This window comes from Scyliorhinus torazame, chromosome 18 (assembly GCF_047496885.1).
Source record: "Scyliorhinus torazame isolate Kashiwa2021f chromosome 18, sScyTor2.1, whole genome shotgun sequence".
Lineage (NCBI taxonomy): Eukaryota > Metazoa > Chordata > Chondrichthyes > Carcharhiniformes > Scyliorhinidae > Scyliorhinus > Scyliorhinus torazame.
The window spans coordinates 100,437,373-100,450,712 of NC_092724.1; the positions used below are offsets into that span (position 1 = coordinate 100,437,373).

At 52.8% G+C, this 13,340-nt stretch overlaps 1 long non-coding RNA gene across 1 annotated transcript in view; it reads right to left on the minus strand.

The window, feature by feature from the left end:
* The window catches only part of LOC140394831 (uncharacterized), a 58,684-nt gene extending 46,850 nt beyond the window's left edge, over positions 1-11,834 (minus strand). Inside the window, exon 1 of the long non-coding RNA XR_011936024.1 lies at positions 11,698-11,834. This is a non-coding gene — a long non-coding RNA (uncharacterized lncRNA). The remainder of the gene's footprint in view (positions 1-11,697) is intronic.
* Positions 11,835-13,340: the final 1,506 nt, after the last annotated feature.

Sequence of the window (13,340 nt, forward strand, 5' to 3'; positions counted from 1 at the left end):
TCAAAGGGTCATCCATCTACAATATTGGGATCTTGCTAGACTTTCACTGTGACAATGAAGTTTTGTGTCCACAAAAACTAGGTTATAATCTTTAAACTAATAGTGCAGCGATTTCAACACTTTGTTATTTCAAATGTGCAAGAAGGTCCAGAGGCCAGAAGTATGAGGATTTAGTAAATTAGAAAGGGCTCTGTCCGAAATGAAGAGGAATAGTTCACAGACTGTCTCTGGTACAATATTTTAATTTTCTATTCATTAGAGTGACTTGTCATAATATACACCAGTATATCATGGTGCAGACACACACTGATGGACACACAGTGGGACCAATCAGCATACACAACACCGCAGCCAATCACCAGTGAGAGCACACGCACTACAAAGACAGGGGACATCAGAGTTCCCGCTGATTCGAGTAGCAGCTAGCTAGGAGCACAGAGCTCACAGCCTGCAACACAGACATTCACCATGTGCTGAGTGCATCAACTGGTTAGGACAAGGCAAAGGTCTTTAGTTAAAGCTGGTATCGTATTTACCCACAGTTCATGTATGTTTAAATAGTTAACCTTTTAATAAAATAGTGTTGCACTACTTCAAGTGTTGGTGACCTGTATGTGATCCAGAACACCCAACACATCATGACTGGCTGGTTAGAGAGAAGTATGTCCAGAAATCATGTTGTGTTCTGAGATCATTACCCTCAGACAGTCATCCCCATGTGCTGGGATTGTGTCTGCTGCCATCGAGAAGTGCACTTTCTTTTATAAATGTTGCTCTGGCAGAGATAACACTGCCCGAGTCTAATTAATTCCCATTATGGTAAGGCGTGCACTGAACTTTACACCGACTCTTCGTCTCACAGACAGAATACCAATATGCAAATCAGCTCACTAATGAAGATGAATTTAAAAATTATACCAGACGCAGCTAGTTAGTGTTGGTCATCATGCTTTGGGGAGGTGAAAGTCACTGTACTATATCCAGATGTTTTACTTCTATATAGAGAAGCGGAGATGCACACAATTCCACATAATACAGTGTGTCATCTGTAAGATATGAAAACTCATATTTCTGACCCAACTCTTATGCCAGCTTTCATAGATTTCTAAATCCATGCCTGTAACAAACGTTGCCTAAGTAAAATGTTCACATTAATTATGACTCCCACCAGCATTGCAGCTCTGGTGTAAGTGGGAGAAGGGGGGGGTGGGGGCGGGATTCTCCAGTCCCTCAGCCACGTGGCGGGATTCTCTACTGCCGCTGCTTGTCAATGGGATTACCCATTGAAGCCACCCCTCGTCGCCAGGAAATCCTTGGGCGGGGTGGCACAGCCAACGGGAAAAGCGAATCCCAAAGGCTGGAAGTTTCCAGCTGGGGTTTCTGCACTTATGGTAAAATTATATCAGTGGAGCAGAGGCAGCTTTGTGGAACCTACTGGCCCATATAAATATTCAAGTTTAGATTGTATATTGCTGATATCAGAGCCAAGAGGAGAAAATCTGAGGGAAATCAGGGGGAAACCCTCCACAGACTTGAATCATACCCAGAACAAAGGAATTGGGCAGTGGTTGTTGGAGGCCAAATCATCTCAGCCTGAGGACACTGTTGCAGGAGTTCCTCAGGGTAGCTTCCGAGGTCCAACCATCTTCAGCTGCTTCATTAATGGCCTTCCTTCCATCATAAGGCCAGGAGTTGGGATGATCATTGATAATTGGACAGTATTCACTAGTAACTCTACAGATAATGATGAAGTCCTCATCTATAGGTATCAAGACTTTGGTGGCTAAGGAACATGTAACATTTATGGCACTTATGTTCCAGGGAGTGACCATCTCTGACAAGAGAGAGCCTAATCACCATATCTTAACATTCAATGGAAGACCATCATGGAAGCCCCCATCATCAAAATCCTGGGGGTCACAATCGACCAGAAATCTAACTTCACCATCCATAAAAATACTGTGGCTACAAAATTAGGTCAGAATCTGAGCATTCTGTGATGAATAAAGCACCTCCTAACGCCCTCCCCTCCCCCAAGGCACAAGTCAGGGGTGTGATGGAATATGCTCCACTTCCCGAGGTGAGTGCAGCTCCAACAATACTTGAAGTTTGACACCACCCAGCCCAAAGCAGCTCTTTCAAAAAATGGTAATCACCCTTTACTAATGCTTTGATTATCTAGTAAACAATTGGTTGACAGACTTGGTAACAACACATCTTATGAATTATCCGTAATACTGATATTTACCTGTTGAAGTTTTGCTATTACACATGTTTCACCTAATCACATTACCCCACAAGATGTCATTCAGCTCAATAATAAAAGGGTTTGAAGAACACATCAAGCTCGATTTTATGCACCCTCCCACCCAGCATTTTTGAAGGCATTTTTTGAAGAAGGGTCATTTGGATCCGTAATGTTAACTCTGTTTCTCTCTCCACAGTTGCTGCCGGACAATGGGAGGAGATTTGCTCAAGTACTATGTTAACTACAGGAGAATTGTGAAAGACCAGCCTTCCTGAAATCAATCATCAGCAAAAGATAGGCGATTATCGTGCCTTTTGCAGAAGATCTAAAAATAAATGGATATCAATAATGAGGACATAACTTGCCAATCAGAACTAAACGTTTGGAACATTACCAAATCTGGAGACAAAGATGGCCAAACCAGTGGAAAGAAATTGTACAAACACAAATTGAAATCAGAGTACATTGTGGTCCCCGCAGACAGTTAAGGAAGACGGTAAAGCTTGGTCAGCTCCACTGAGTGATCGATAGACACCATTGGAAGATTGACCGTGTGATTGAATGTTGAATAAAGCAGTAGACTGCAGGAAGATCTGAATGGGTGACTGTAAGTATTAAATTAGGAAGTTAAGTTAGGAATAGTGGGGGGAAGGGGCGGTCTAACAGGACAGGGTCCTGGGTGACATAATTGTAGCTCAACTGCAACTTGTGATTGCTGAATGTAATTAGATATTGCGGATCGTTCAATGAAGTGATCGTAACTTGTCCAGTTGGTCATTTGTCCAAATCACTCATTTGTTTTTCTGGCATCACGAACTTCAGTGTAGCGGGTTTCTAAGTGACAAAGAGAATTCCCTACATATTGAGATGTGTCGAGGCATGGAGGGACCTTGGAGAGAACAGGGGCGAAATTCTCCGTTATCGGCGGAAAGTTCGCCGATCGGCGCCAAAAAGGGCGCAAATCCCACTTGCGTCACGTCATAAAAATGGGACGATAGTCTCCGGCCCGAAATGGGCTAGCAGCGACGTAACGGGATCCGCGCTTGCGCAGTGGTTCACGCCGTGCAGCGTCATACGCGCTGCACGGCGTGACGGCTCATAAGGCCGCGCAGCTCCCCCCCACCCGACCGGAACACCCGACCGCAACACCCGACTGGATGGCTGGCCGTCGCTCAGCCCTGAGGTTCGAGTCACGCGATGTGGAGGCGCTCCTGGACGCGGTGGAGCAGAGGAGGGACGCCCTGTATCCCGGGCACGGCCGCAGAGTTGGCCCACGCCACAGCCGGCGTCTGTGGAGGGAAGTGGCAGAGGCCGTCACCGCTGTGGCCCTGACACCACGGACAGGCACCCAGTGCCACAAGAAGGTGAACAACCTCATCAGAGCAGGCAGGGTGAGCCTCCCCATATCCTCCCTCCCCATATCCCCCCCTCCCCATATCCCCCCTCTCCATATCCCCCCCTAAACCCATATCCCCCCTCCCCCATATCCCCCCTCCCCATATCCCCCCTCCCCCATATCCCCCATATCCCCCCTCCCCCATATCCCCCCCTCCCCCATATCCCCCCCGCCCCCATACCCCCCTCCCCCATATCCCCCCTTCCCCCATATCACCCCTCCCCATATCCCCCCTCCCCCATATCCCCCCTCCCCCATATCCCCCATATCCCCCCTCCACCATATCCACCCCTCCCCATATCCCCCATCTCCCCCTCCCCCATATCCCCCCTCCCCCATATCCCCATATCCCCCCTCCCCCATATCCCCATATCCTCATATCCCCCCTCCCCCATATCCCCCCTCCCCCATATCCCCATATTCCCCCTCCCCATATCCCCCCTCCCCCATATCCCCCTCCCCCATATCCCCCATATCCCCCTCCCCCATATCCCCCATATCCCCCCTCCCCCATATCCCCCATATCCCCCCTCCCCATATCCCCCATATCCCCCATATCCCACCTCCCCATATCCCCCATATCCCCCATATCCCCCCTCCCCCATATCCCCCATATCCCCCCTCCCCCATATCCCCCCTCCCCATATCCCCCCTCTCCCATATCCCCCATATCCCCCATATCCCCCCTCCCCCATATCCCCCATATCCCCTCTCCCCCATATCTCCCATATCCCCCTCCCCCATATCCCCCCTCCCCCATATCCCCCATATCCACCCTCCCCCATATCCCCATATCCCCAGGTGAATCCAGCCCTAACCTTAACCTCTGCAATGCACGCGCAACCGATGGCGTGCATTCATATACCTGCCTAACACTGTTGCCTTTTACCCCTGCCACCACCCCCCCCGCCCCACAGGAGAAGCGCGCACACAACAATAGGGAGCATGTGAGGACTGGAGGAGGGCCCGCTGATGAGAGGCTACTGACCATACACGAGGAAAGGGCCCTGGAACTGGCTGGCGGACCTGAGGACCGGGAGGTTGCTGATGCAGAGGTCGGGGGCCCACCAGCAAGTGAGCCACCGACAGCCCGTCCCCATATCCCCCCTCCCCTATATCCCCCTCCCCTGTATCACCTGATCACTGCCTGATGTCTAACCATGCATGCTTCATTGTGTATCGCAGGACCAAACGTCCAGGCACCCATCCCCGCAGAAACACACCGCCCGCAGGATGTCCCTCGGAGACCACAGGAGACGGAGAAACCCGCACCCTCCAGCATGCGACGCCCGCAGGATGCCCCTCGGAGACTACGGGAGACGGAGAGACCCGGACCCTCCAGCATGCGACGCCCGCAGGATGCCCCTCGCACACCACGGGAGACGGAGAGACCCGGACCCTCCAGCATGCGACGCCCGCAGGATGCCCCTCGGAGACCACGGGAGACGAAGATACCTGGACCCTCCAGCATGCGACGCCCGCAGGATGCCCCTCGCACACCACGGGAGACGGAGAGACCCGGACCCTCCAGCATGCGACGCCCGCAAGATGCCCCTCGGAGACCACGGGAGACGGAGAGACCCGGACCCTCCAGCACGCGACGCCCGCAGGATGCCCCTCGGAGACCACGGGAGACGGAGAGACCCGGACCCTCCAGCATGCGACGCCCGCAGGATGCCCCTCGCACACCACGGGAGACGGAGAGACCTGGAGCAAAAGGGAGACGACACCCCCGTCACGTGCGGGAGCGACCACCCAGCGATGAGGGGGGCAGCCACAGGCCCCCGTCACATCCGAGCCAGGACACCACTACCCAGGACACCACTACCCAGGACACCACTACCCAGGACACCACTACCCAGGACACCCCTACCCGGGACACCACTACCCAGGACACCCCTACCCGGGACAGCACTACCCAGGACACCCCTACCCGGGACAGCACTACCCAGGACACCCCTACCCGGGAAGACGAAATACCGGACAGTGACTCAGAGTGGATGGGTGGAGACGAACCCCCACCCCAAAGTGCCATGGAGTCAGAGTGGGAGAAGAGCACGACACAACGCCACTGCTGTCACCAACACCCTCCACCATCGCAGAAACACTCACCACGGTTGGGCACTTTAGTGATGAGGCGCCTGGTACACTCACTGGTGCGCACAACACAGCCGTCCCGGTACAGCAGGTGGAGGTAGGAGCAGCAGAGGGACCGGGCGGTCGGAGGGCAGCCCAGGCCAAGCGAACATCTGCCGTCCAGATGGATCCCGGGTTCCTGCAGTTACCACACCCACACATAGATCCGATGCAATCACCGACCCGGAGACGAGCGAAGAGGGTGACGGGCGGCTGCGGTCGCAGATGGAGGAGTCCACCCGCGTCCAAGAGCTGGGAGTGGTCCCGGTCATGCGTGCCACCCAGGCTGACACCGCACGGGTGGCGTCCGCGGTGGAGGCAATGGTTGCGACGGTGTCAGACATGGGGAACGGTTTGCGAGGCCTGGGGCATTCCGTGCAGGCGGCGTCTGTGGCCCAGGAAATGGCTGCCCTCTCACAGGAGGCCATGAGCCAGTGCCAGCGCCAGATGGCAGAGGCGCTCAACGCCATAGCCCAGTCTCTGCAGGCCATGGCCAAGTCTCAGCAGGCCATGGCCCAGTCTCTGCAGGCCATGGCCCAGTCTCAGCAGGCCATCGCTGAGGGCATCGGCGCCAGTGGCCATGTGCGAGCCGGCGTCGCACTGTCACAGACAGGGTTGGCCAACACCCTGGGCTCCATGGCTGCAAACCTGCAGACCCCTGTCGATACCAGCACGGGCCTCCAGGACTGGCAGCGCCAGATGTCGGGGGGGCGTCGGATGGCTAGTCCGTTCGCATCCCCCACCCATGTAGAGGCCTGGGGGCCATCGGGCACCCCGAGGGAGGAGGAGGTGGTGTGGTCCGTCCCGGCTCCCTCTGTAGGGGAGGACCCGGTACACCGCGACACCTCGGACTCCCCCCCTTCCGTCCCAGGTGCATCGGGTGGGCAACGGGCAGGACAGGCTGGCAGCTCGCCATCCCAGTCGCCCGGGCCGCAGCCTGGCCCATCTAGGCCAGGACGCCCCAGGAAACGGCCGCCAAAGGGATCCAGTGTCAGAGGGCAGGAATCACAGGAGTCCACCTCCAGTTCTGCTGTACCGTCTGGGGAACCACTTAGACGTAGTCAAAGGGCCCGTAAGGCCAAACAATTAGACACTGAGTAAGTTGGCACAGGTGCAGGGCACCGATGAGTTTTAGGGGCTAGGGCACGTGCATGAACTCCTTTGGTTATTAAAGTCAATGTTACACCTTCCGAAGCTGCCTTTGTGCTCTGTCCAAAGTGTGCGGGCGTGTCATGTACATTGAGCGCAAGTGTGTGTGTGACGGGTGGTCTTACCTCAGCCCCAGGTGAGTCTGCCCCCTTCCCCCTGGGCCGCCATCAACATCCCCCGGGCAGAGGACGGGACCGTGCGCTGCAGTGTCACAGCCGCATGCAGGGATGGTCCGGGTGGATGGTGGTACTGTGGCCATGGGTCAGACATAGTCCAACGATGTAGAGCCAGGAGCTCATCGCAGGGCGGGTTGTCATCATCCTCCATGGCCTGCGATAGACACGCGTCCACCCGCAACTGTGTGAGCCCGGCCCGTTGTGCCGCCGGTGGATCGGCAATGGGGGGGTGGGGTGGTGGTGTGCATGCGGGTGGGGTGTGTGGGGTTGGGGAGGGGGGTGAGGGTGCTGGGTGGGTGGATGGGTGTAGGGTGTGGGTGGTCGGCTGTTGCCATGGTGTGTGGTCTGTGGCCATACTACCCGATTCCCACGCCCATCTCACGCCCAGCGTCTATCAGTCTGTCCCGTGCCCGCTGGGCCAGCCAGTAACGGTGGACAGCCACCCGCCTGTGTCTACCCCGTCTGCCCTGACCATTGCCCCCATCCCCCTCATCTGGGGAGGACTGTGCCTCTTCCTGCTGCTCCTCCACTCCGCCCTCCTCTGCCTGCGGCACATCGCCCCTCTGCTGGGCTATGTTGTGCAGGACGCAGCACACCACAATGATGCGGCCGACCCGACCTGACCGATACTGGAGGGCGCCCCCAGAGAGGTCCAGGCACCTGAAACGCATCTTCAGCACGCCAAAGCACCTCTCGATCACTCCCCTTGTCGCTACATGGGCATCATTGTAGCGGTTCTCCGCCTCATTGCGTGGCCTCCGTATAGGCATCATCAGCCACGATCGCAATGGGTAGCCCCTGTCGCCCAGCAACCAGCCCCTCAGCCCGGGATGGCGTCCCTCGTACATGCCGGGGATGGATGACCGCGACAACACGAATGAGTCGTGTACATTGCCTGGGTGACGGGCGCAGACTTGCAGGATCATCATGCGGTGGTCGCAGACCACCTGTACGTTCATCGAATAGGTCCCCTTCCTATTAGTGAACACGGCCCTGTTATCTGCAGGTGGCCGCACGGCGACGTGCATCCCATCGATCGCGCCCTGGACCATGGGGAACCCGGCCACGGCAGAGAAGCCCACGGCCCGGGCATCTTGGCTGGCCCGGTCCACGGTAAAGCGGATGTAGCGGTGCGCCATGGCATAAAGGGCATCTATCACTGCCCGGATGCACCGGTGCACCGATGTCTGCGATATGCCGGACAGGTCCCCACTCGGTGCCTGGAATGACCCCGTTGCATAAAAGTTCAGGGCCACCGTAACCTTGACGGACACGGGGAGAGGGTGTCCCCCGCCAGTGCCACGCGGTGACAGGTGTGCCAGCAGGTGGCAGATGTGTGCCACGGTTTCCCGGCTCATCCGGAGTCTCCTCCTGCATTCCCGGTCCGTGAGGTCCTGGTATGACTGCCGGGGCCGGTACACACGGGGAGCCCTCGGGTGCCTCCGTTGCCGTGGGGCCGCGACGTCCTCCTCCCCCTCCTCGTCCTGTTGGTCAGGTGTCCCTCCAGCCTGGGCGGCTGCCGCCTGCCCCTCTGCGGCAGCCTGCGCCGCCTCTCTGGCATGCTCCTCCTCCTCCTCCTCCTCCTCCTCCTCCTCCAGGGCAACATAGACATGAGCGGCTGCCACCACGGCGGCCAACATCGCTGGATGATCTGAAAACATGACGGCCTGGTGGGGGGGAGGGGAACGACGACATGTCATCATTGCCCATATCCCCTCCTCCCCCCAGCCAGGTGGCATGGACCGCATGGGTCCAACTGTTGGAGGCTGGCACCTGGCCAGGTGGACCAACTCATTTGCCCTCCCATCACCCTCCTCGGCACGGACTCCCTCCCCAACCTCCACCCCAGCACGGACCCCCACCCCAACCTCCACCCCAGCACGGACCCCCCCCAACCCCCAACCTCCACCCCAGCACGGACCCCCCCCAACCCCCAACCTCCACCCCGGCACGGACCCCCCCCCAACCCCCAACCTCCACCCTGGCACGGACCCCCTCCCGGCACTCCCCCGGAGCCCAGCCTACTCTAACCACCCCCCCCCCCCCCCGCCGCACACACACACACAAGCCGAGACACACCTCTCCTCACGCAATCAGTCTGCGGCCACGCCATTTCCTGCCCAGAGCCAACCCCCCAGGCCGTCACTCACCTCCTCGCTGGTCGGCGTGAGCCTGGAGCACCGGGTCACGCCGATGAAAAGGAGGTTTGATTCACGTCGACGTGAATGGTCATCACGTCGACGGGACTTCGGCCCATCCGGGAGGGAGAATATCGGCAGGCCGAAAATCGGCTGCCTTGCGCAGACCCGTGACATTGTCCGCGGCAGCGGCGCCATTAACGCCCCGCCGACTTTTCTCCCTTCGGAGACTTCGGCGGGGGCGGGGGCGGGATTCACGGCGGCCAACGGTCATTCTCCGACCCTCTGGGGGGTCGGAGAATGACGCCCCAGATCTCTGAATGTAACAGGACAGGGAGATAAACTGATTAAGAAGACATGTGGTAGTATTTATCATCAACTGGGTGAAATACGCTCTTTGGCCTGTCCGAAAATTGTTGGTCTTTCAAGGCAAAGAATTATCCCGTGGCGTCACTGGCAGAGGGTGGGGGCGGTGGCAATTGCGTCACGCTTTAACCTCAGCGTGAAATGCGATTTGTGCCTAACCCGAGACATTGCTCTCCCGTTGCCAAAGTCATCTCAAAAGAAAAGGAGAGCAAAATCGCCCCCACAGAATATAACAACAGAGATGCTAATCCAGTAAAGCATAAGTTAAATCACAGCGAGAAAATTACACACAGTTCTGGTCACTGTATTACAGTGTTGACATGAATTTGAGTACTTGTCCCCTGGAGAGTGCTCTCTATGTATTTAAAACTGAGAACACTGCTTGGGACTGATCTGATAGATAAAGATACTGTAAATATCCCTGGGTTTCAAAAGCTATAGAACCACTTCTAACAATAGGGGCTTATGTCTACATTTTGATTGACTGTTTTAAGAGATTATTAAAGAACTATTTGTTTTGATGTGGTGAGTGAATAAATGTTTGTTTTATTGACTACCTGAGAGGAATTCATTTATGATTTTTGTTTTATGAATTAGTTTCTTTTTCATTATGACGTATGGTTGAATGAAAGCTTTAATAGATTGTTCGAAGGTTATTTTATTTTAATTTTCACTTCAAAGACAATCTAAATTCTGCCCATATTGGATACTGGGTGAATGGCTATGGAGGATACATGGGTAACATGTAGGGGCATGAGTATGAGTTGGCATAGGGGCATAGTGGGGTTATGGTGGTATGGTTGGTCATGGAGGGGGTCATTGGATCTAATTGGGAGCATGGAGGCAGAATGGGGCGTATGAAGAGGCATAGAGGGGGCATAGGGGTGGGTGGGGGGTGAGGGGTGAGATTTAGGCGTATAAGATATTGGGAGCTGCTTTGCTCAAGAATTGAGACAGGCCTTCTAACCAGCCTACTCCATACCCACATCCTTTCTACACTGCATCTAGCGTCCCCAAAACCCGACCACTCCCCTCCCAATCAGAGACAAAATTATGGAGAGGATGGCATTCAGAGGTGGGCTCACGTTTCAGAATCCAGAAACCTTACGACCCTACATGTAAATCTGTCTCCGTAAGTTAAAGTCAAAGTAACAGTCTGCTAGAATAAATGGATAAGCATTTATGTGAATGCATATTGGAAGTATTCTGGCTAACATATCAATACTAATAACTCTGTAATTGGAGCATAAGCATTTTAACAACATTAGAGATGTTATTTTGTAACCTCACGTTTCAAACGGGTACATTCCCGCTTTCTGGAAGTGTGACTTGGATGTAGCTCCAGTTCTCTGTTCTTACTTCCTCCGGGTGTGGCTTTCCCTCGGGAAAGAGGACAACAGGACCAATCTTTCTCGATTCATCCCAGAGTCGCTGTCCATCGAACCACATAATTCCCACACTGCAGAGGAGGCCATTCGGTCCATCAGGTCTGCTGTCATCGCCTCGATTTATGTATCACTGTGTTGGTTTTTGAATGAGTAGTAATGTTAAAGAATTTCTTGAGTGAAATAGAGACTGAATTCTTTTGAAGTTGCAAATATTTCCCATTCTGACCAGAGTGCAGGGGATGAACTGAGTAACCGGGAGCTGGTGTTTTCCACCTCACTGAAAGGAGTACTTTTGCTGGCCTTGAGGTCAATGGCTCATAAATTCATAGACTTTGCTAAATTAATCAGATTTTCTAACTTCTTTAAAAAATAAGATTAAAATAAGATTTAATTAACTTCAGAAATTTGAAAAGGAATTAGAGATATTCTTCATTCATTTTGAATTGTACAGATTCCATTTTCATAAATTCAACCATTCACACTGCTGTGAAAATCATTGGAAAATTCAATAATAAGTCAACGATCTTTGAAAAGAGGTAAAAATGTAATCCCACTCTTATTCAATCCTTATTATGCTATCTGTGCATTCATTAGTCTTAGGGGCCCCAGTTCTTTTCAGAAATTTATAATATAGTGGCAATATCATCTGTTCCAAACACTTGTGCAGCGACATAAGGGAAAGACAACTCCATTCATGTACCTGAAATAATTATTCAGTAGAAATCCGCAGCCCACAGTTCTGAGCAGTGATGCTGTGAAGAATTTCTGCTCCTAATACTGCCAGGCAAGACAGCTGGATGTAGTTGAAGTGGGGATCATTTCTGATCTAATTGGGTTACAGAACAGTTTGAATGCCTGATGTGCCTACTTCTGCTTTTATGCTGTTCAGGTAACACCATGGGACTTTACACGTTGACCATGAACACATAAACACGGCTTCAGTTTGCTGGACTGGTAAAAGTTAATCATTAGTTCAAAGGATCAGCCTTTGAAGAGTAGTGCTTGAATACACAAACTTCTGACTCAGTAGCTGCCACAAAGCCCAGTACAATAATGTCAAATAGATACAGGCTAAATAATGTATTTTGTTATACTGATCACTGCGCATACATTATGTTATTGGTGGCATATTGGGGACAGTGGGATCATTGTGGAGGAGAGTTTTGTCTCAGGGTCGACCATTGCCAATGCCATTGGCAAAGCCCACTGTTGGGCAAAGTGTATCCAAACAGGAGAGCTGCCCAAACCTAGCCTGCAGGCGGGCCTGCTAATGCCTGGCAGCCTCACCACCTGGCATGTGCATTCTCCCCTCCCTCAGCGGCCCTTAATTGTCCAAGGAGTGGCTCGGGGACCTAGGGATCTCTGCCCGTAATCAGATGGAGTTGGGAAGGTGATAGACTCTCACCCCACATTTTCCTGCCTAATTAAATACCACTCCCACTCACCTCTCCCCCGCACATCCCAGCCCACCACTGGGTGGGGCATTAAATTTGTTCAATTGAGAATGAAGCTGTGCAGTTCTTTCAATCAAGTATTATCACATTGGCCCCTTCATTTTGAATCAACCAATAAATCATTGACATTCACTATTAAAACACATTCAATACCAAACCCAAAGAAATAGCATTGTATATTCTGAACTACGGTTGAATTTGATCCCTGGTCAAGTTCCAATGTGGTTTGATTGATTTGGATCATGAAAAACTGACAAGTGCTGACTTTGATCATTCAAATCTGGGTCGGTAGACATGGGCCATTGCTAATTTTCTTGAAGAAGTGACTTGTCTAAGACTGTATAGGAAATGCCATTAAATTGTTGATAATTACTGTTGTTAGGATCGTTTGGTTTATCAGTAACCCATACCATGTACTTATCCAAGTTACTACCATGCATGGGTACTCTTTCTATGCAGGTTCCTTCCAGACTCAACAATATACAGTCTATGATCACATGATTCTCTACATCGCACCATGAATGGCACTTTTTTCCAGTCACACATTAACCCTCGCTCTGCTGAACACCCTTATGCTACAATGGCTCGCTGCTATCATTTAAAAGCATATTACATGAATGACCACTTCATAGTGCAGCTAAATAATAAAAATCTTGCAGTTTTTGGTAGAAAATTACTGCAATGAGTTAAGTCAATGTTTCGTAAACATTTTTTCCCAGGACCCACTTTTGCCAAGCAGCCAAATTTTGGGACCCTCGCTGGCCAAGTTTCGCAGGCCACACTGACCTACCTTCACACGCCACCTTTGCTTATCTTTAAAGTGAAAGGGAAGCCTGCTTGGTCCTCAGGATCTCACTTGAATCAGGTTCAAAGGAGGAGAGGGTAATGC